The following is a 25,241-nucleotide window of genomic DNA, read 5'->3' on the forward strand; positions in this document are numbered from 1 at the left end:
AAATAATATGTCTTTTCCTTTTGCACATTTCCTTTGCCTATAGGAAAATGTACAAAAGTATACACTTTGCACACAAAAACGTATATAATACAGTAATCTTTACAATGCGTATCATTTACTGTTATAACTTGCCCGGATTTAATTCATTAGGTGAAAAAATGCTGTTTTATGCGAATGCATTTCCCATTAGTGTGAAAATTGGCGCTTTCTTCTCTGCTCACTATTTCCTGTGATCGATGAGTGAACAACAAAGGAGTTATTTGTATAAGCGAATAATAATTTTATTGCTTCCGCGCGTTATTTTGTATCTTAAATTGTAAATAGGAGATATGTTAATCAGGGAGAAACGATAAGAGGGAGGAACACACTCTTAAAATATACAAAATTACTGGGAAAGTTTGTTACTATTTAGTTTATTATAATACAGTAATCTTTACAATGCGTATTATTTACTGTTATAACTCGCCCGGATTTGTTTCATTAGGTGAAAAAATACTGTTTTATGCGAATGCATTTCCCATTAGTGTTAAAATTGGAAACAGTTTTCTTTCTTCTCTGCTCACTTTTTCCTGTGATCGATGAGTGAACAACAAAGGAGTTATTTGCATAAGCGAATAATAATTTCATATTACCAATTTTGAAAGTTTATTTTTCCTACTGTTTGATTAGTCGAGAGCGGGTCACGTGTGAGTCAAAAATATGACCGACCTCGGTCAGCGCCTTTACAAAAATATTTTTATATTGTTTGTTCACATATTCTTTTAGGAAAGTCAATATTTACATTGTTGTCACTTTTCTCTTTAAAAAATTGGTACATAATAAAACACATGCTGACTGAAAAAGCCATGACCAAAAAATATGTAATATAAAACAAATTCCAAAGAAGCAAGGCATCTTAAGATTGCAAAATATAAATCAAAACAAGACGTGAAGAGAACTGTAAATTTTCGACTTTATTTCAAAGTCATCCTCAGACAGAATGATATTTCAAACCAAACATACACATATATGTTTACTACGCATGACATAAGTAAACGGAAGTAAGCAATAGAAATTAAATAGTGTGATATTTACAAAGGCAGAGTTGGAAGAAGTGTAGTATTTCAAAAGGATGAATTGAAACTGCTGACCCTACTAGTAAAATAAATGTATTATAATTTAAGAGAAGAGTTGTAATTCTCTGCTAGCATTAAGTCTCGTGTTGAGAAAAGTTTTGTTATGTTTGATGAGAAGTGTTTCGTGTTTCAAGAAAAGCAAGAATGTGGTAGTTGTTAAATTTGGTTGAGTGATGTATTTTATAGTTGTTGAATACAAGGTTTTCCATAGTAGAGGGAGTTCTGGGAGGTGGAGGGAGATCATTGAGTTGTGAGAACTGGTTTTGTAGAGTAGCCAGGAATTGAGCGTTTTCGCACTCAGAGAAATGCTGGCCAACTGCACTAGAAGAGAGTCTGGTTGCATGTTCTCTGAGCCGTACAGACAGGCATCTTTGTGTCATGACGTTGTAGGTTTTACCACAGCTAGGGCGAGTTATTTCGTATACAAGATTACTGCGAGAAAGTGAAGGAAGTTTGTCGTTGTTAGAGACAAAATGGGACAGTTTTTTGTGTCATAAATATTAACAAATTTCACCGGTTGACAAAGATGTCTTTGCATTTTCTTAAAACAGGATAGATAGATAGATAGATAGGTAGATAATTTTATTTTAACACGCTTACCATTGTCAACATACAAGTTGATTTCCACATGGGGCGTGGAATAATGTGCACAGGACTTTAATGGGCACAGGACTTTAATGGGCACAGGTTTCACCGGTTGAGAAAGATGTCTTTGTATTTCCTAAAAACAGGACTTTAAGAGGAAATTGCCACGCACGCCAAGATAAGGAATACGAGCCCAGATTTTAGGTAGGTTATCATCTATAGAAGAGCGGTTGTAATGGGAATAGAATCATTGTATGTACAAAGTTTATAACGCTGTTAGGGTAACTGTTCCAAAACATGTAAGAGTTGATTATTTCAATTTTATTGTTGAAATGTGTTTTATTGCTACCAATTTTGAAGGCACGGTGGTAAAGAGATTTTACCCAAGCAATTTTTCGATGAAAAGGTCGAAGCTAGAGAAATTTGAGTACTGACCAGTGTGGGTGTCTTTTCGGTAAAAGTCATTTCCATGAACCGAAATTTTTATATCTAGAAAATCAATTATGCCATTGTGAAATGTATCAACTGTGAATGTGAGATTGGCCTCAAAACTATTAAATTTTGATAAGACAGCGGAAATATTGAAGGTTTTGACAAAAGGAAGCGTGTCATCAACGTAACGGTTGTAGAATTTTATTAGAGAGTTTAAGATGCAACTGCTACGATTAACGGCTACGGTGGCCGTGTAATAGGTAGACTGAGGCGAGTACGGTCAATGTGCGCGCGAAATTTAACCGTTGTTTACTTTAAGAAACGTGTGGTGCTCACGACGGTAAAATATAAAATGTCTTTTGAACAACTTAGAACAGCTTTAAATTTGGCTTTTGCAGATAGGTTTTTGACTGACGAAGAGTTCCTCGTTTTATATAACGAGTATAAGTCAACAAATCCCTCGTATGTTTACTGGGAATATGATTCTTTTTCTTTGGATAGCATAACTTTGTGTGAATGTGAATCAAACTTCAGATTAGCAAAAGAAGATATTCCACTGTTAGTCGAATATCTACGCCTTCCTGATCACTTTGTGTGTTCCCAAGGGACTCGATGCAGTGGTTTAAAGGGGCTATGTATATTGTTAAAGAGGTTGGCGTATCCGTGGAGATATTTTGACATGATTCCAACATTTTCTCGGCCTGTGCCGAACTGTGTATGCTATCGAACTCTGTATTAGACTGGATTTACGAAAATCATGGCTTTTGTCTAAGATCTTGGATTCAACCATTTCTGTCAAACGTTTCTCTGCAAGAATACACCAATTCCATTTCGAGGAAAGGATGTCCTTTAAATAATTGCTTTGGCTTCGTGGATGGGACAGTTCGCCCTATTTGTAGACCAGGAAAGAACCAAAGAATTGTGTATAATGGGCACAAACGTTTACATGCAATCCGTGGCACTTCCTCTAATGGTTTGATAGGAAATCTCTATGGCCCTGTTGAAGGCAGTTGCCATGATTCCCGCATGCTAAGAGAGTCTCATCTTCTAGAATTGTTGGAAAAAGTTGCTGTTTACCCTGCTGGAGGTTTGCTATGCATATATGGTGATTCTGCATACCCACTGCGACCAAATTTGATGTGTCCCTACCGTTTTGGAGAGGTTCCTGTATTTACAGCAAATATGAAAGCATTTAAGGAAAGTATGAGCTCTGTGAGAGTTTGTGTTGACTGTTTATTCAGAGATGTGTCTGACTATTTTAAGTTCATTGACTTTAAGAAGAATTTGAAGCTAGAGTTAAGTGCTGTAAGAAAACAATACATAGTCAGTGCTTTGTTTAGAAACATTCTTACTTGCTTTTATGGAAACGTTACCTCACAGGTGAAGCATCCAACAGTTTGTCATTATTTAGCTTAAACGAAAGGTTACAGGGTATTCAAATATGTATTTTTACTTGCTTTATTAAACATAACAATACATTCAATCTCAATGTTTGACATAGATAACAAAGGAAGTGAGTATAATGTTTTAGGAAATGGTAGTTAAAAATTTACTTGGCTAATTTCCCCAAAATGTCAGTCATCAACTTAAGCTGGTCATTTTGCATTTTCAATTGATCTCTCTAAACTTCACCTTGAAGATGTAATTCTTCCCTTCTCAGAGCAAGTTTTTCTTTTTGCAACTCTGTGTCTCTCTCTGCTTTTTCTGCCAAAAATGTCAGGGCATCAGAGCTACCTCTTCTCTTGCGCCTTTTTACTCGGACTTCCTTCTCACTTACCTCCTCTGCGTCTGAATCACGGTCTTCATTCTTCTTTGCTTTGGCCCATGTTATAATAGCCTTATCTCTACAATCCAAAGCCAATTTTCTCTTTTGCTCTTCTTTCTTTTTATTCTTTGTCACAAGTATTGGAGGTGATTTCATAATCTCCACTATTTCTTCCAGTATTTCCTTCTTTTTCTGTTGGAGCGTCTAGGGCAATACCACTACTTGATTCCTCTTCTCTAAATTCTTTGTGCTCTGTCAATAACCGAGAAAAGTGTTCTCTTACACTTTTTTGATCCCTAGGTACACTAGAGAAAAGTGGATAGCCATTTATCTTATTGGACACCTCAGTCCACTTAACACCAGCCTCTTGAGTCCCAGGTTTATAAGCAAATGGTTGAGTAAACAACACTTATCTGAGAAATAGCACATCTCTTTCCTTTGTCCATTTAAATGTTCCACTGAAACAAAAAGCATGTACACATATTGACTTCAGTGATTATAAAAAAAATCAGAAAACTGTGAAGCCTAAAACTTGACATTGAAAGGACAAACAATAATACAAATATTTGTCTTGTTAGCATGTTATCAAGCCAATAATTTTCTTCTTCTTACTTATTTCGTAGCTCTTCTTTTACCAATTTTTTTAAAGGATTTGCTGGCAAGAAAATCGTACTAAAAGTATAAGCATATCAATATCATAAATAAATTTGTCATAACATACTAGAACTATGTATAGCCATCCACATAATGTATGATTCATTACATCGAGTAGATCAAATTCAACCATTCGGAAGACATGACTATTATGAATATTATATGAATATTAATCTTACCTGTCATTATTTTCAACTAGATTTTGACCGTCGTATTTACTACGCTCAACAGCTCCAAAACCAACCGTCGTAGAATAATGACGGTATAATTTAGCATTTCAGACATGCGCATTATTACTCATCGCAGTCCTTTTTTCTCGGTCAACGGTAGTCGTTTAACGTAGCTATTGCATCTTAAACTCACTATTGTGCCATCATTAATTAGATCGGAAACTAGTAATTTTTCAAATTCGGTTAAAATTATATTAACAAGGACAGGTCCTAATGAGGAACCCATAAGAACGCCGTCTTTTTGGGTAGAAATGGTGTTATTAAACGAAAAGGCAGTTTTGTTGCAGCAATCTAATATGAGTTTTTTCAATGTAGACTTTTTTAAAGTTGTTGAAATTATGTGTTAATCGTAAATGCGGTCTAAAATGATTTTGACTGTGCAAGACAATGGAACGTTGGTAAAAGGGCATTCAACGCCGAATGAAACAAATTGACACGCTTCAGCGAACAGATATTTAGGAATATTATTAATATTACTTACTACGTTAAAAGAGTCAAAAAGGGAATAATAATTTAAAGCTAGAGGTTGTAGTAGGGAAGATAAAAATTTGCCAAGATGGAGTGAGGAGTGTTATTTCTGTCAATTATCAGTCTGAATTTTGGTAAAGTATTATATTTCTTGTGTGTCTTTGGTAAACCATGTGCTCTACCAAATTGTGCTGTAACAGGTTTAAGAGAGTCAAAATGATCGTTTTTTCAGTTTACGAAGGTAGTCTTGAAGAGAATGAAGTTACCAGACTGGTTAGTGCCGGGTCGTGATTTAATTTCTTAAACTTAGAGGGGTTAGAGAACAGGAATTCGACATAAGATAGATAATCAGAGCGGTTTATAAGTACAATGCCATTTCCCTTGTCAGGTTTGAGAATGGCGAAAGTTTCGGTTAATTTGTTCAGAATATATCACTTCATGCGCCCTAACTTAAATTCTTTTAGGTATAAATCAATATAATTGTATGTAAAAGAGCGAAGGAAGTTTTTAACCTTATCTTCAACATATCGTCCTTCCTTAAAAGAATCCAGTCTTGAAATTTGTCTCCAGACGTCTTCAGCAATAGCCATGATTTCTAGTTTGTTCGGTCAAGTGGGAAGACCATATCTGAGTCCTAGTTTCAACACATCTAGTTCATCACAACATTCAGCACATCGAGTCCTCACAACACAATGATCTCCCTCCACCTCCCATAACTCTCCTATAAAAACCTTGTATTCAACAACTATAAAATACATCACTCAACCAAATCTAACAACTACCACATTCTTGCTTTTCTTGAAGCACTTCTTATCAAACATAACAAACCTTTTCTCAACACGAGACTTAATGCTAGCAAAAAATTACAACTCTTCTCTTAAAGAAGAGTACTCTTGTTTTACTAGTCGGGTCGGCAGTTTCAATTCATCCTTTTGAAATACTACACCTCTTCCAACTCTGCCTTTGTAAGCACACTATTTAATTTCTATTGCTTACTTCCGTTTAATTATTTCATGCATTGTAAATATATATGTGTATGTATGGTTTTAAATATCGAAAATTTACAGTTCACTTCTCGTCTTAATTTGATACATATTTTGCAATCTCAAGATGTCTTGCTTCTTTCCAATTTGTTTTAAATTATATGTTGACTGAAATCTCGGGAACAGTGGTGGAGCCAGCCGTTTTTCACTAGTGTACAATGCAATGCAAATTATTGGAAAAACAATAAATGAAAATAATTTTCTAAAAAAGTGGATACTAATTTTGCTGAAAAATTTACATTGTAGGACTTAACTTCGGGAAACAATATGTTTTATTGACCCTAGATGGATATATCGACAGGCATTGTTCGCCTCGAGATACAACGGGGTCTCGGTCAAACAAAACATACTGTTCTCCTTGGTCTTATGCAGTCAAAAAGTAATAATTACTTTGAAGTTAAAGAATATTCTTGTGAATACGACCGTTAAAACAAACCAAGGCAGTTGATCTGTTCCAAAATTATTAATGTGTTCCATAATTGTGCAATGCCATGCACAATTTTGAAGTCAATATTGCACTATTACTGTGTAAAGAATAAACAGTATGTCCACTTTACTACGTAGGCAACTCGGTGCTGTATATCTTACTAGATTACCGCCTGCGGTTGACCATCTCAGCGTTCTTATATTGGTCAGAAAAATCAATTGATGGGCTGCCGTTATGTTGGTCATGTGCAAAATAAGATATGCGTGGCACTAAAAATTCATAAAAATTAATAAGGATATAAAGATGCTAATTGATCGAATTTGCATTATCAATTTAATCATGAATGGCTTTACGAATAACCAGGGATGCCGGAATGGCAAAAGGGCAGAAGGGGCAAGCCTTTGTGGAAGGGCACTTTAGTCAAATATACTAAAAATAATCTTATATTGATAAACAGCAAAGAGATGTGCTACATGCAATACACTGTACAGAAGCACATGTCCGCAGTGTTGGTCGATAAATATTAACAATAATATAACTATTAAACGATGTAACGCAACTAATTTACAATTTGTCATGTATTGTATTTTCTAAAATATTTAATTCTTCTTTCATTTCTCTGTGAAACTCTTTGGCAATTACGTCTATTTCCACCATATCCATGTGTTGCTTCTGAATGTTGGAGAACATAATATCATTCAGATGATTTCCTTCAGTGTTTGACCGCAGCCATGTTTTGAGACGACGCATTACGCTGAATGTGCGTTCGCACGAGGCAGATAAGAGCGGCACTGTGTAGTATAGTATAATTAGTTTGTGGATCTCAGAGCACCTTTTCTTTGCTGACGGCATGGCATTGAATATCTCTGCTATTGTTGAAATACGCGTGACTTCTGTTATTTTTTTCTTCTGATCCACGTTGTAAAGCCCAAGAATGGTGGGAAGATCATCAAGCTGCTTTCTTAGAGCATCTTTATCAATCAAAGAATTGCTTAATCCATCTAAAGATACTCCTCTTTCTTTCATAGAGTTAAGTAACAGTTTCTCGATACATTTGATCTGGAAAAGATCGTCTTGTTCAAATCGCGATCCTAGACCTGAGATGATTGCATCAATGGCTTGGTAGTACGAGCTTCGCATTGGTGTTATATTCGCACTGTTCTAAACTGAGGCATCTGTGACGTGAGGCTTTCTGTTATTAACATTTCTTCATTATTCATCCATCTTGGAACTTTTGTTAGTCTAGTGCCAGTGCCAAAATTTTCCTTAAATTCCAGTGGAAACGACATCATAACACGAAAAACTTTCTTAGCGTCATCAAGTGTACGCTCAAACTCTTCTTCGCTTCTCATCTCATGAAGACGTTGCAGGACATGTCTTATTGAAAATAGAGCGTACTCAGCTGAAATATCAACCGTTTGGAGCTCTTTAGAAAACTTCTCGAGTAAAGCCAATAGCTTTCTTGTCGCGTTTAAATTAAAGATGACGATTAAGGAAGACAGTTGTCGCCTTAATATTCCTCTAATCTTTGCTTTTGTGTCTGTCGAAATGCTAGGATCTTCCTGCAATTTTTCAAGGGTTGCATGTGGTTCAGCTGTTTTCTCGAAGATGACGTCAGCCGCCTTTACTCTTGTTGTCCATCTCGTTGTAGAAAGACTTTGGAGTCGTAGATCTTTGTAAACGTTTGTTCCTGTTTCGTTTCTAAAATCTGCCTGTATTTCTTCGAACAATAAAATACGTTTTGGAAGGGCACCTACGATTGCATACAGGAATTGGCATAAATCCAGTGATGTAGACAATAAATTAGATTGCTTAGCTGCATCCTGTATAATAAGTTCATTGCAGTGACTGAAACAATGAACATAAATTGCGTTTGGTGCAATATCTTTCTTTGCGAGGGATTTCATTGCTGAAGCCCCATCAAAGCTCATAGCTGCCATTTTGTGACCTTCCATACCACATCCGAGAAGGATATCTTTGGTGTAGTGCAGTAATGCATCAGACGAAAGTCCTTGCGAACATTCATAAATTCCAACAAAATCTTCTGATACTTCGTAATTATCATCACAGGTCCTTACGGAGAAGGACAACTGTTCTTTTTTTAGATACGTCTGATGATTCGTCAGCTAGAATTGAAAATGATTCTCTCACTAGAATTTTATCAATGAAATGTCTTCGAGCATTTAATACAATCATCTGTTTCTGCTCGTCCAGGATGTCGTGTGCAGTTACGTATCGGTTCTCGTCAAGTAAAAGTTTTAGGGCCTTGTCGTTAATAGCTTTATCAAGATTGAACTGATGAATATTAGATTCAAAATCCGTTCTAATCCGCTCGGAATAACTGCAAATTATTGACAATTCAAAATATGCTATAGTTTTACGAGGCTGCCATTCTTATATTATATCAAAACATAAAATGGAATGTATGTATAAATGATCAATTTTAAATAAATATACGCCTTCTACATTAAGTAAATTTATCAGTTAAGACTAATCGGAAAGATCAAATCGCGTTTTCTATGATGTTGCTAATTGAAAATTGAAATAGTTTGTCATGGTGTATACAATGTGTAATGACTTGCACTATGTGCACGTTCAAAGAGAAACATAACTCGTGGCAAAATATCGTGAAACATGCTGTTTTGAATCTAATTTCCACCCAAGCTTCAATAACGCTTAAAACGACAAACATAAAATGTAGAAGACAGTTTTTACTTCTTTGCCTTTGAATATCGTGTCTATCCTCACCAAATGTATTGTTAAATATTTATCAAAGTCAAATAAAAGAAAAAAGACAAAAGGAAAAAGAAAAAGAAAAAGGAAAACAAAAAGGAAAATGACTTTTACATAGTTAAATCAACTTTAAAAACATTCTCAATATCTTTTATCGAACGAAATTGGTATCGTCGTGGGCACATTATAAACAATATACAGTAGGGCTACTCCATTAAATCTTTTCGGGCCACGCATATCTTATTACGCATGTGATTACTAAATTGGCAGCCAGTAAATTGTATTGTGTGACCAATAGGATTGACGATATGGCAAACGACAGCCAGTAAACTTATTAAATATACAGCTGCCTGTTGAACAGCAAAGTGGCCCTACTGTATATTCCTATATTGTCGTGGGCCTTTTGGCCTTGATGTTGATAACTCAGCACCGGAAGTGAGGTACATTAAAGAACACATAAAATAAAGACAAGGCTTTTATGACACGGGAGTATAGTAAATAATGAACATTTTAAAAAGTAGAACAATTTGAACGCTATTTCCAATTGAATTGCGATAATAGTATACTGTGTTTACACTTACGAAGCAAGCGTGCTCTTCAATGTACGTCATTTCTTGTACTTCTAAACCCAACAAACACAGTTAGATAAAACTTTCAATCAGTCAAGTATATTTCAAATGTTCTTAAAACCAGTTTCTCTAACTGAAGAAGTTATTTACCTGACTGTAATAAAGGTATTGTTAAAGCCAAAAACATTTTAAATCATTTGAAAGCAACTTACTTTTGCAAACAGTCAATCAGATTTTATGACATATTTCTTTTCCACTATTTTGGTTTTTATTCAAACAAATATTTAAATCTATACTCAACAGTTTTCATCACCGTACATGAAAGTTTCAGCTTGAGACAACACTTAGACTCTGGGAGGTGTAGTGAAGGGGAGTGGGAATGGGTGAGTTTCATACAGATTTAGTAAAAAATAAAGTGAAGTTTGTCTAAAAACTGAGAGAGAACAAAAATATTGGTCCTGCTAAAATTGTTGTCTTTTCTGTTAAACCAAACACTAGAAAACTTTCTCCCACTTTTTTTCCGAGATGTTATCCCCTGATTTAGAGAAAATACATCAGGTGCATTCAGCCAGTGCATATTAGTTATGTTGATAAGCAGGCAATATACGTAGCAAATACTGCCAATTAGGGTATAACGCCTTATTGATATTATTATTCACAAATTTTAAATAAATTATCAAGTGTTGCATTTTATAATTGCCAGTGTCAAAGTAGCTGGCTTGTAGACATAAAGAAAACATATAAATTATTTATGAAAAAATTGTTTGTGAACCATCAGTAAATAAAAAATGAGCTCCTACGATAATGAAAGTTCAGAAAAATATGAACTGATCATGGCTAAAGAAGAGAGACTTATTCTCCTAATGTTTAATTATCTTCATATCATCATCGGTGGATTTTTCAACATGCTTGTTGTCGCAACTTTTTTGCTTGTTTACGAACTTAGAAGATATCCAAATGATGTTCTCATTTTAAACCTGGCTATCGCAGATTTTATATATTTAGCAACTTTCCAAACTTGGTTGACAATAACCATTCAGTCCGGTCGCATACAGGATGACTATTATTTTTATCACGAAAGTCTTAATATTTTCGTTCAATTAAGCAGTGGATTAAATATTTTTCTTATTGCTTTGGATCGTTATTTGGCTTTAATGTTACCATTGAAATACAAAACTATGATTGTAAAGAAGACAGTTTTGAAAATGGTCATCGCGTGCTGGTTTGTACTTCTGGGTATAGGAATAATTAACACATTTGCGTATATTTGTAAACAATATCATCTTTGGTTGATATTCTGGGTTTCTATTCATTTAGTACTGATGATTTTGATAACATTAACCTATGTGCCTATATTTTGTTCTTCATACAAGCAAGGAAAACGGTTTTGGAGAAGTCAAACAGCGTCAAGGTGCGCTCGACTGAAATATCACGTTATGCTGAAGATAACATTGAATACGTTTATCCTAGTGTATTTTTATCTTATGACGTTCTTTCCAGTTGTTACTTACATTGCATACGCATCATTACTGAAAGGTGCCCATAACAGCCAACAAATGACAAATCGATCGAGAATTTACACTTTTTCATCTCTCAATAGTTGTTTCAACCCAATATTCTACGTGTTTGGTACAGTCAGATTTAAAAGAGCCGTTGTCAAGCTTTTCAAACAATACTTAATGTATAAAGCGTAAAAATTGAACATAAACTACATTTTACTTGTGCATTTATGTTGCTTATTGGGAACGTTTCCAACTGCAGTTATATATATATTTGCTTATTATGAAACGCATGTCATAATTCATTCAAAGGAGATAGGAAAACAAAGACTCGAAGATGGCATACCCAATCTAAGTCAAAATCAACTGACGCCAAGTGCAGTCGTTTTGCAAAGCATTCTCATATCTTGAAAAAAGCAACAAATTTCTTTCATTATAAATTGATCACTCCCTTTCAAATTTTAAAATTATATGGCACGCATTATAAGCATGTTAATGTCAATCGTTCCACTGAAATTAACGGCAAGTGGGATTGGAATCTTTAAGTCTTAGAATATATAAAACAAATGAACATGTCAACCAGGGGCGGATCTAGGATTTTTCAAACATCAGTCATAAAACGTCGGAGGCGCTCCGCACCCGGGGGAGGGTCTGCGGCATTCTCCCCTGAGAAATTTTGAATTTCAGAGCCTTGAAAATGACATTTTCAGCGTTTTAGAGCAATACAAAATGTATTTTGTGGGTATCGTTTTTGCGTAAAAACCACACATTTTTCTTACGTTTTTTCAAAAAAATATTGAAGTGAACAATACTTGAATGTTTTGCCCAATATTTAGGCTCATTATCATGCCAAATATATGGCTCATTAGCATGTCTAGGAACGTAAAATTTATTTTACAATAATGCTATTCAAAAACAGATATAGTCTTTAAAAATTTCTACCAAGTTGTCAGGCATAGACTCCCCCTAGAGACCCCCATTCAAACCTCTTTGTAATGAGTTAAGTTAGAAATTTGGTACTACAAGTGACAGTTCATAGATATAGAAAAGCTCAGACTTCAAACCATGCAAGTTTATTGTAACCCTTTACCCATCTCCACATCAATGCCAGCAAATTCACTTTTTGAGAAAAAACTCAAATTTTTTTTCTGCCAAAGATTAAGCAAAAATTATCAGAGTGAAAATTTGCAGTTAAGGACAGCTTAATGCCATAAATGTTTATTACGCATTTCACTAGACTATTATCTTCTGTAAGTATATGCAAGGTGTGCTATATAGCAATCACTAGTAGTATTGTATTTGCAAATACAAACAGAATGTAACCAGCATGTCTTTAATTATATAATTACATGAATGTTAAAATTGGTTCATGTGTCATGCTTACTGGTTATGATAAATATCTTTTCATATGATCAAAGCTCGTTTAAATGTAAATCTGAAATAATTTAGTTTAGAAATTACAATGATCATCAGAAAAATTACCTAGTGATCATGAAAAATACTTTGCTGTTTTGCCAAATTTCAAGGTTTATCTGCATACATAGAAAGACATGTTTACTTTATAGAAAATGCTTTTCATACATCAATAGCCCTTTGGAATTTATGGCAAACAATCTGGTATGAGCCGTAGATTAACACACCTTTGCATCTGTACATGAGGTGTTCAGTTAGAAAAGGGGACAATATGTGACATGTGACAACATTTCATGCATGTGAAATACTCAGGTTTAATACCATTTCAGTCAAATTGTCAAAATAAAAAGCTTCATGGATCAGAAGACTCAAAATCACAGGTTATAGTAAACAGCTTCTCATGCAATCAATGTTAGTTTTCTCAAATCTTAAACAATATGTAGTATAACTGTCCAATGATTGAATGATCAATGATGATAAACTGAAAAGCCTCAAACATTTGTTTATGATAAAGTAAATAATAGTATGGCGCCTTATGGCTACAGATTTTTTGTCCATTGAAATATATTTGCAGGAATGTAGGATTTCGCTGCCATATAACGGCCACGATTCCCCAAGCACTAAAGAAATCATAGCTAAAAGTCCTTCGGCAACAACAATTTTAGAAGCATCAATCTGCTTACCCTACGCCATATTGACATAAATCGCATCACACACTCGCATAAATTGACTTTGATATATTACATTCATGCATACACTTCACTTGTCCTTTACTTACAATTTTGGATGTAAATTTCTGCTGATAAAACTCAAAACAATGTTGGCTTTCTTTTGAACATCAGTGACTGAAATGTCGCTCGCGAGATCGTCTTTGCCAAGCATTTACAATTTATCCATAAATTTTTCACCCTCTTGAAAAAATTCACAGTTTGGACAGCAGTATTCGTGTCAATATATGAATTTGTAAAAGATTTCCATAAATTCCATCTGATTGTAGTTTAGTTTCTATAATGCTTATAAAAATTACCATGAAACGATCAAACATTCAATTCAGACAGTGAGCTTGACTATGTTAGTTCAGTTGGCTATCAGTCGAAATCCGTCAAACCAATCACAATGAAACAAAAATTCAAATGAACCAATTGTAAGATAGCAATTGGACTCCCTTATACGTCCGGCCACCCCTATTATCAGTCGAGACCATTCCAGACTGTCCACTGATCTGGCCATTGACCAATAAAATAAGCGTTTTTGGCGTTCATAGACTCCTTTATCCGTCGAACCAGTCAAGCCACCCCGCTTATCAGTCGGTTATTCCAGGTCAATTAAAATTCAACTGATCTGGTTACCAACGAGATATTCATTGGATTAGTCATTAGTTTTCAATAATAAATAAAGCTGGATTTTCATAACGAAGTAAATTCGATAATAAAGTAAGAATAATTAATGAGTTTTTAATTAATATGAATAGTAATTTTTGAATTTCAAACATCAGTCGCGCGACGGATTTGACATACTCTAGATCCGCCCCTGATCTCAACTTATTATAACAATAAGAAATAATGAGGAGAGGGGAGGGTTAATGAGGAAGGAGCTGTACGTCATATATTTTTCACTGTAAAATGAAAAAGTTCAAGAAGAGCAGGTTTTTTTGCGATACGGTTTTTATTATAACAAAAAAGTACGTTTTATTTTTACGCTACATAGCACTCATACAAACTATCAAGAAACAAATAGAACAACTACGCTAGATTTGGAAAATGTTAATCATTTTTCTTTCATCACGTTACTGTTGAATTTTGCTGAATTTTCAAGGAAATTGCTTTCGACAAGCTATAAAAAAACATAGTTAAGTTTTAAATTTTCAAAGTAAGGTAAAAAAAAGCAAACTATGAAATACATTATTTTCTAGGCTCAGTTGATTGGCACAGAAACATTTTAACTGATCCATAATCTTCCGTAATGGACCAAGGTCCAAATCGCGTAGTTTTCAAACAGCAAAACGGAAAACCATTTACAAATGTAAGTCAAAAAAACGATACAATTGGAAACCGTTAAATTTTTACTGACAAAAACTAGAAAAGTGAATGTCAACCCGTAGAAAACAGCCAAGACGAGAAAGAAAGCAAGCTTCGTTCCAGGTTAAATAATGCCATGTAATAAACCTTCTAACAACCTAACTTTCTTCGGTCTGAGAAATATCTGACCTCTGTCTTTTGTACAGACCAAACTCTGTACAAAAGGACCTCGGTCCGATACTTTTCCGACCTCGCGCTCGGTTATCGATGGCTTATTAATTGAAAATACGCCTCGTTATTTTCATCAAGTATTATACACATACCTTGGATTCAAAAATTGCTCCATTTATCAAAACATACTTATTATTCAGGCCAGTGGTCACGAATGAAGCATACGACAAAGCAACTTCCCAACCTGAGCCCATTGAGATGCCGTAGTTATACCCAGTTCGACGGTAGACCACGAGTTACTTATTTACCCATATACATCACCAACTTCTCCAGCCTTAAAAAGAATATTTTTAAAATTCTTCACTAAAGATAGGAAATATTAACTTTATAGGAACCGTAGTGGTTATAATATATTAATCCTAACAAGGTTTTAATATGCACATGAAAACATGCGACTTGAACTCGAGATTTGAACTGCACCTTCGGGATAGTAGTCCGCCCTCTACCTGTTGAGCTACCAAGCCCACATTGGTTATAAACAATTGAATACTACCTCATTAGAAGGAGAATGCAATAAAATAAAACAGAATGTGTCTTAATGAAAGCTAATCACAGTACAAAGCGTTAAAGATAGGACAGTTTTACTTTTCTTTCAAAATAAAAGTTTGCATGCTTCCTTCGTAACATTACTTTTCCTTTAAGTAAATTGAAGACTGAAATGTTAGTTATTTAATTTGCTAATGTATTCGTTCTCACATATATTCTTGTCAAAGACAGAAAGCAAATAATCTAAATTACATGACATAAAATTAAAATAGCTCAACATACTAACATTATTGTTGAAAGAAAGTCATTACAATCTTGCGATATATTTTATTTAAAGGCGTTAAGAATTGCCAATTTTAGCCTAACATAAGTTTTTATTAAGAAAAAAACAATTCAAAAGCAAATGTCTTGTCACAAAAATATTTCATACAATAACACAAAATGCCTTTAGCAGGAAAAGCTGCATGCAGCATGCTGTTTCACATATCATGAGAAATGTAGTGATTACAAACCTCGATTTGCTTAAGGCTTCCTCCGATACGAGTCCAACGTGTTCCAGCACAATTCTGTGTTGATACACCAGAACGATACCAAATTTGATTATGTCTATTTACACCCCAGCATCCCAAGGCACCGCAACTAACGTATTTCAATGCACCAGGAACTTGCTTCCATCCTGTTCCTTGGAGGTTATTAGTTGAGATTCCTAGAAAAATAAGAAACATGCATTTTCAATAAAGTATTGCTGGCGCTTTTCCTCAAAATGCGCTTGTTTATTGGAGATAACAGTTAGAATAACTTTTATCTGCATAGGGTACCTGCATACTACTTATGTTAGAAAATATTAGTGTACTGTGAGAAACTTTGCAAACATCAGCCACTTATAAAAATAATAAGTAAATACCTAAACGACAATAAATGTTATCGTTACTGTTCACTCCATATACAATTCCTTCTGGACCAGAATCAATTTGTTTCAACTTTCCTGAGATTTGTTTCCAAGAATGTCCCCCCAAATTATAATAAATGTTATCGTGTTTATTTACTCCCCAAACACCAGCTGCACCAACAGAAACGTGTTTAAGGCTTCAGAAATTTGAGTCCACGAATAATCTTCTTTAAGGCGGTAAATATTGTCATGGCGGTTCACACCCCACACACCAACAGAAAGACCGTGATCAATCTGTTTCAATGAGCCTGCGATCAAACGCCATTGTTCTGTAATGCATGAGAAATTTATTTAGGCAATAAACTGATAGGTTTTGTGGTTCGGTGGGAAATTTTAATGACGAAAATAAAGACTATTTATTATTAAAATTTGTATATTAGTCTTTTCATGTTGTTTACAAAATGCCTATGATATAATAGAAGTATACGACATCTAATACTTTTTCGTATTTAATGATAGAAACACTTGTGAAATTTGGAAAAAACTTGAAGTTGCTTATGAAAGTATTCATTTCTCTCTTTCTTGCATGTTTTAAAACTCTACAGAAACTCGGAAAATATTTTCTGTTTCTTTAATAGTGTCCTGTTATAGTGTCGGAAACAACGCAAATTTTCAATGATGTATGAGACCATACTGAATAAAATAAATTGATAAATAATGGAAAATCCTTTCATTTTTTATACGTTTAGTGCATAAAAAACAGCTCAGTGAAAGTATATACGTACATGCAAAATATCGAGGAGGAAGACCACTGGACTAATGATATTACGAGAAAAGCCATAACATATTACAGTTTGGTCAAAATTCATGTGTATAATTCACAATTCTTTACTGCTAATTAATCCTTTGGACACATTTACGGTTTTAAATATTGTTTAGAATTTGGCAACAAACCAAAATGAATTCTAACATAACCAAATCATCAATGTGCAAAGAATTTGCTACTAAAATTTCAAACACAAGAGCGTTGTAAGATCGATATTGGAGAAGTATACATATTCATATATGCAAGACTTTGAAATTCGTTTTTCTCAATAGATAAAACATACATAAATAAATATGAGCAACCACTGCCCTCTCACAAAATCTTACTATGTTAATGATCAAGAAACTACCTACTAAGGCATACTTCTACTTACCATTAAACTTAAAGATTTTGTCATTTTGACAATTCCGAATACATGAGATAAGCTAGCTGACACGTGATCAAACTTGGGAGCAGCAATGGATCTCCAATGTGTTCCAGTAGGATTACAGGAGCGAATTCCTTCACGAACATATAATGTTCTGTGAATGTTCACACCGTAAACAGCACCACTTGCTGTCGCCTATAAATAAAAAGTTGGTACACATTTTTAGTGCAAGCGAGTGGTGTTGTATGTAAAGATGGGGTAGCGTATGGAGATGGGAGAACACCTCTTTCTTGGAGCAGGATCTCTCATTTTAAATGGCATTGAATTGGCATTATCAAAATATATACCAATTATATTTTGTTTGAAGATAACATATGTTTATCACAAAACTGAATTTGTTTTTAAAGGGTTGAGCAAGCCCTGTATTATAATATTTTGCTCCGGTATGTTTTGATACAGTTGCTTGTTAGTTGCAATATTGTTCTTCAAAGTTCATACCTATTCCTTAATATTAAGTATTGCTGATAAACTTTCACATATTACTTTGTATACATACGTTTGATCAAATAAGATTCAACTCGATTAAAGAAGACCAATTTCAAAGGGAATACAAGATAAAAAGCAGTCTGTCTAACGTTAACGGATAGAAAAGAGTACAGTTTCGGTAAGCAAATTTTGTAAAATTCCTGAAATTAAACTCATATGTGTTCAATTTTTCAAAGAATGAATTTAATATCAATTTATACAGTTATCATTTCCATAAAAATTACAATAAAACAAAAGGATAGTGGCTTTGTTTTATATTTGTTACAAAATTCCAGCCAAAAAATCACAATTATCAAAAATGCTGACCCAATTTGTTTTAGGATCCTGAATACGTTTCCAAGTATCTCCTTGACATTTAGAAGAGTTACTCCCGTTCGAAAATAGATATAATTGTTGTTGTTTACACCCCAGCAGCCAAATTTTCCAAAGCTGACATATTTTAATGCCCTGAACACGTTTCCAGCCAGTTCCTTTGAGATTGGATGCATTCCAGTTCTGCAGTATATGCTATACCCAAATCTTATACCATACACAATTCCTGTAGGTCCCGAATCAATTTGCATTAATCTTCCTGAATAAAAGTTAATGCAAATACTTAACTCTACAACGAGTGAAAATTGCTTTTAAAATGTATTTGTCGTAGTGAATGAAAATTGAATAGTTCTTCAAAGAACTATTGAAAACCAATAGACATAGCTGTAAAATAGAAGTGAATATAAATTACAAATACTCTTGTGAAAAGAGCGGTGATAAGTTTGTTGACTGACTACATGATGCAAGTCTTAGACTGTTGCGAAGCCAGTTCATTTTTGTCTTCACAATGCAAATATTTTTGTAGAATCACTGGAAGACAATTATAAATGAAATTGAATTTTCAATGAAATAAATTATAGTTTTTGTTGAAAATTATGTTAATGGGTAAAGATCGTGATGGCCTTTGCCACTAGTGTTGTAAAACTGTCTACGCTTCTAGTTGCTGTAAAGAAGCAGACTTGTTTCCCCTGTAAAGGCCAATTTATAGAAGGCGGAGACTAAACGAGACAAGATAAAACTTAATAAAAATGGTGAAGAAGAAGTGAAAATTAATTCATGAAACTAAGAAGTGTGGTTCCCTTTGTCAAAAACTAGGTCGAATGTGGATTGACAAAATATCCAAACTAGATGAATATCATTTGATGGTGTGTTCACTGTTTACATTTGCTATGAAAGCGTCAATGAAACCATAATAATATACTTAAAGTGTTTATAATACAATTTTAGCCCCTTTTCATTAGGCTAAGTTGAAAGACCTTGTTTGTGATTTTAAATCTGCAATTATAATTGAAATTGATTGGTGAAAGTGATTTTACGGACGTCAAAGTCACGATTTTCAGCATTTTTGCGAACTTTTGATCGGTAAGCTATTGACTTGTGACGTAGAAATTTGAACACATATATCAACATGCGTATTCTACTAGTAATCTTAATAAGAAACGAGGAGGAAAACGCTGTGCTGGCGGACCTAATCAAATTAGTTGCGCCAGTATTCAAAACCGAAGGAATGTCGATGCATCCTAAAAAGAACAGAGACGCAAAGACATAGAAATGGTAAATTTTGGTAAACATAGACCGGTTTTGAGGCATCCCTACCTGCGTGTCTGTATTCTGCGCATTTTGAAGATTCTTGTTTTGACTTTAATTTGAGCGTTCAAGTCAAGCTCAAAAGAAGGTTGAAAGATGCTGACCCCAACCATTGACGTGGCTGGGATTCCTGAACCTTACAGGACGAAATAACCGATCGAAATCAAGACAAGTAAGTTTATGCTTTTTATGATTTTTCTTTTGTCATATGTAAATTCGATATAAGTTTTGTAGATTATTCGACATACTCTCCATAAGCCATCAGCTGAAGGAAACATGTTCTCTCAATGAGGAAGTACCATCTACTAGTGATGGAGCTGAGCATGTTGAAGTATGCACTGGGAAGCAAATGATTCGCCATATGAACGGCTTCTATTTTCCATTTTACATTTATGCTATGATTAATTCCATATATTTTTCTTTTGTCTTTTTCCCAGACTGACACTGAAGAAAAGATTTTCTTTCATTTAATTTTTCAGCTTAACCTCTAGTTGTTGCACCAATTTGTTTTTATTGTTTACTCTTGTTTCAAACCATACTGCATGTCAACTTTATAGTGCATCCATGTATCTCCTATTTGGTTTTCATCTAGGCATATTTCCTGACCATTCCAAAATCAGCAAATAGGTCAACATTCTCTACAGTACAAGTTAAAAGACTTTCCATCACGCCCTCTGATGGTATCTAACCTGTTGTGTTACCACTTGATATGCTTTCCAATAAAGTTAAACACAAGCAGGTAAAGGCCGTATTCTCCCATCCCATAGACCCACAAAACCATCGCATCAACCATCTGTATGCCACAGCTCTCAAGTACCTGAAGTAAATAAAAGGTTGGACTAATTATTGTTGATGAAACAATGTTGATTAAATTGTTTCTCATACAATTTACAATCTATATATTTAAAATTGTGATGCTTGGCGGCGATAAGCACGTCCATTCCTATCCTCAATAGTGGCCCGACGTTTTAGGACAGCTCATGAACTAAAGGCCCAAATTTGGCATGCCTTATGCATGATATTTTCTCAATGCTATCGAATGTCATTTTCTGCAAAGTGGTCAATTTCCTTACAGCATCAGTACTCTAATGCGCCTTCTAACAAATCGGTATGACAGCATTGACAATTACACCTGAAACGTGGGAGCATTCTGGTTTATAAAGTAACTTTATGTATATTACAAACAGGAGAAAACAACAACTTACCATTCACCGAGTGGAATTACGCCATCACTTCGTTGTTCTAATGTCGCATGGAGAATTCCATGATCATCTGGAGTATGCACTTCATCACCATCTCCTGCGAGCGGTTCATCGTCATATGCGAAGTCGTTTAAATGCTGACATAACCCACGGATTCCGAGCTCAAATCAGATACGCATTCAGACATCGAATTGAATTATCTGAGCACTGATTTTGAGGCCATACTTTCCGGAAAACTTGTTTTTTAAATTTTATTGAAAATACTGTCATTATTTGTTTTAAGACAAGAAAAAACGACAACAAAATCACCTCCTATAATTTAATATTATATTGACGGAAACAGAGTGTTCAACTATCTACGTCACAAGTATCAATATGGCGTCGTAAAAATCGCAAATAGTACCCGACTTGGAGGCAAAATTAAGGAACTTATATTTATCTGTTTAAGTCCAGCGACATGTCATTTCTTCAATAACTTTTCAATTAAGCTAAAAAGGGGCTAAAATTCGTAATAAGCACTTTAAGGTATTTCAAGTAGGCATTGTCAATCATCCTATATTTTATATTTTAAAATCCGGCAAAGGAACTCAGCTTGTTTCTGTAGCGGGCCAATTTTATAGAGGGCGGAGCCTAAACGAGACAAGACACTTGATGAAAATGTAGAATAATAAAGGAAAAATTAACATTAGAACTAAAAACAACGTAGGTGAGACGCGAGGCAAAATATCCAGACAAGATGAAATTTTTGATGGTGTGTTACTGTTTACATTTGTCATGAAAGCGCGTATTGAAACTCCTAGTGACAAACATAACGTATTTCAAATTAAGTACTTGGACAATATCAAGTAGTCATTGTCGATCGTCCTACATAATGTAATTATAATTCAATATCCGGCAAGGGAACTCTGCTTTACACCGTCTTCCCTAGTGGTCCTCTTAAGAATCCTCTTCAAACTGCATGCAAATAATCCTCCACCGCAAGTACATCAAATGAAGGATAAAGCCAGTATACTTTTGTAATCAAATTCAGTAACATTAACTTTTCTATTCGACAAAACATTTGATTGAATTGTTTTTTCTTTTCTTAAAACGACTTTCTACTACAACTATAATAATACGCAATCCTTAAATTATAGTCTATATAGATCACCAGTGGCATTTTTGATAGAAATTCCTCGTGTATCAAGTGTAAATGTTCCAAAGCTATACTATTGTAACTTTGCGTTTGTCTTCGTTAAAATAATATATAAATTAAAATTAAGATTTATACGTACCAGATATTTGAGTCCAGCTTGTGCCAACTGGCGAACTGAATGTCACTCCTTCACGAAAGTAAATATTATCATGTTTATTCACTCCCCAAACTCCACCGTTTCCAACACTAACATGTTTTAATGCACCACCGACTCTGGTCCATCCACTGCCTTTACGTACCCAAATTGCATGACCACTATTCACCCCAAAGAATGTTGTACGGACTTAAATCAAGTTGTTTAAGTCTTCCAGATAGCAAAGACCGTTTGGATTGCTACTTTCAACACCTATGAACAAAAGTAATGATGAAATATAAAGGCAAATAGCATGAAATATAACGTTATTGTTATAAAGTCTACTATGGCTTTGTGTATGCTGAAATTCGTACTTTTAAGTATACAATTAGTTCGTATAAAAAAATATGTATACAATTAGTGTTGTTGAATTATTTCTTGACCTGTCAAAACAACACATGAACAAAAAGCAAGAAGCAGCATCTTCATATTTTGCAAATGGCTGAAACTGTAACGGAATAATTTGATTATGTAGATGGTGATATATGTCAAAGTCTTAATTTATTCTTTAGCATGTGCTATATTTTCTATCAAAAGTACTAGTGGACAATACACATCCCAGAAATGTTATTATAATTGAAGTGCCGTCAGGCACTCTTTGTAATAATGACATTCAAATGCGCATATAATGTGCTTTGAAGTGCTGCCTCTTAGTATATGCTTATTGTAGATGTTAGTTTAGACTTAGATTCACTTTGTTTAATAAATCAATTTTCGGATGAGTAAAACTTCAGATCTTTCATCAAATTTAAAATATACGGTCTTTCTTTTGAGCATATGTCTTTATTTCTTTTTTATTTTGGATGGGATTTCCTGTTTATCTCTTTCAAACAGATTACGAAGTAAACGTATATTTCCTACTTATTAATTGACAAAGATAGCCCAGTTATATCAAGAAAAATATACTTAATCTTGATTTTGATTATGATTCATTTTGATTTTCTATATTTTCCTAATATTTTTCATACTATAGAGCAATCTCAATTAAGATCAAGAGCATGGTGGTGCTCATCGAAACTAAGCTATGATATTGGTCCGTCTATATAAACTTAGCTATGATATTGGTCTTTCACCAGAAGTGTTTTTTCCGGAAAATTTTTACAAACCTTGATGTTCTTCATTTATTTAGTTAATTTAAGTTAATTGTCAAAGTGCGACCAATAGATGTAGAAAGAAAGCATCTTATAGCTAAAATTAACCAGCTTACCTGTGACTTTTTAGCAAACTTGTCCACTACTTAACGCTAGCTTAACCGAAGCCTGATAATGTCAAATTGTAGTCATTTGCTTAAATTATTTGGTCTACCCAAAAACACGTATCAACAGAAGGAATTTCTTTTAGTTTTTGTTTCGCTTCAGAATTGGTTTAGTTTTACTTTTTTTCGGTTTATGCGCTTTTAATTAATTCTTGTGCTTACGCCGATGCAGGTGTTACAGTTTTCGCTCAAACTTTAGCTTATTTAAATTATTAAAAATCATTGCTCAGTCAAATCAAATTTGTTAACAGGATTTTCCAAAATTTTCATTCCTTTCAATTACATTCTTACAAACTCCCACTTCACAGTCATCTCACTTTTACGGAAATTTTGCAAATCTTAATTTGAAATGTTCTACGACAAAGCGTATTGAAATTAAACCTACTACGGCAAGGCAGTATACTGTTCTTTAATTTAGTTCATTTACGTTAATAGTCAAAGTGCAACTGATGGATGTAGAAAGAAAGCATCTTATAATAAAAATTAACGAGCTTACCTTTGAATTTTTAGCAAACTTGTCAAGTTCTTAGCGCTAGCTCTTCCGAATCCTAATGATATCAAACCAGTAATGACCTTTAAGACAACTTTTCTGGTATTTTACGCGTAATCATTTGCTACACTTCACTGCTTTTTGAGACACAAGGTCACATTTAACCAATTGATTGCATATGACGTTATTATACATTGCTACAGCGATACATCAGTGCTGAATGCTTTCACTTACATCGCTAAAACATTCCCACAGACATTTGCATTTAAGCAGTTTTTGCATGATGATTTCAGCGAACATGACGATTTTACAGATTGTAAGATTGTCTTAAGTCAGTGGTGCACAGAAGAAGAATACAAAGCAATTATTGCACGAGATTGCCAATGCAAATTTTTGTCTTTAAATTGTTTGGTCTACCCAAGAACACGTATCAACAGCAAGAATTTCTCTTAGTTTTTGTTTCGCTTCAGAATTGGTTTAGTTTTATTTTTTTCGGTTTATGCTCTTCTAATTACTTCTTGTGCTTACGTCGACGCAGGTGTTAAGATTTTTGCTCAAACCTTGGCTATTTAAATTATTAAAAATCATTGCTCAGTCAAATCATATTTAGTAACAGGATTTTCCCAAGATTTTCATTTGCTTACAATTACATTCGTACACAAACTCCCATTTCACCGTCATCTCGCTTTTACGGACATTTTGTAAATCTTAATTTGAAATGTTCAACGACAAAACGTATGGAAAAAAAACCTCCCACTACGGCAAGGCAGTAGTTCTTTAATTTAGTCGATTTGCAATAAATGTCAAAGTGCGACCAATGGATGTAGAAAAGAAAGCATCTTATAATTTCAAATCAGTAATGACCTTTAAGACAACTATTCTGTTATTTCACACATAGTCATTTGGTACACTTCGCTGCTTTTGAGACACAATGTCACATTTAAACAATTGATTGCATATGACGTTCATACTGTTACAGCGATACATAGGTGCTGAATGTTTTCACTTACATAGCTAATACATTCACACAGACACTTGCATTTAAACAGT

General features: G+C 34.2%; 1 protein-coding gene and 1 long non-coding RNA gene across 2 annotated transcripts in view; both read right to left on the bottom strand.

The window, feature by feature from the left end:
* Positions 1 to 24,290, bottom strand: part of LOC124454855 — a 66,408-nt gene extending 42,118 nt beyond the window's left edge. Inside the window, exon 1 of the mRNA XM_047005608.1 lies at positions 24,198 to 24,290. The gene's annotated coding sequence lies outside the window, so the exon portion shown is untranslated. The remainder of the gene's footprint in view (positions 1 to 24,197) is intronic.
* Positions 15,269 to 17,942, bottom strand: LOC124454861. The gene is made up of 4 exons (XR_006951623.1): positions 17,757 to 17,942; positions 16,573 to 16,886; positions 16,181 to 16,374; positions 15,269 to 15,456 (listed from the first exon to the last, which is right to left on the bottom strand). It is a non-coding gene; the product is annotated as an uncharacterized LOC124454861 (long non-coding RNA).
* Positions 24,291 to 25,241: the final 951 nt, after the last annotated feature.

Source organism: Xenia sp. Carnegie-2017, unplaced genomic scaffold, assembly GCF_021976095.1.
Source record: "Xenia sp. Carnegie-2017 unplaced genomic scaffold, XeniaSp_v1 HiC_scaffold_3, whole genome shotgun sequence".
In the NCBI taxonomy this organism is placed as follows: Eukaryota; Metazoa; Cnidaria; class Anthozoa; order Malacalcyonacea; family Xeniidae; genus Xenia; species Xenia sp. Carnegie-2017.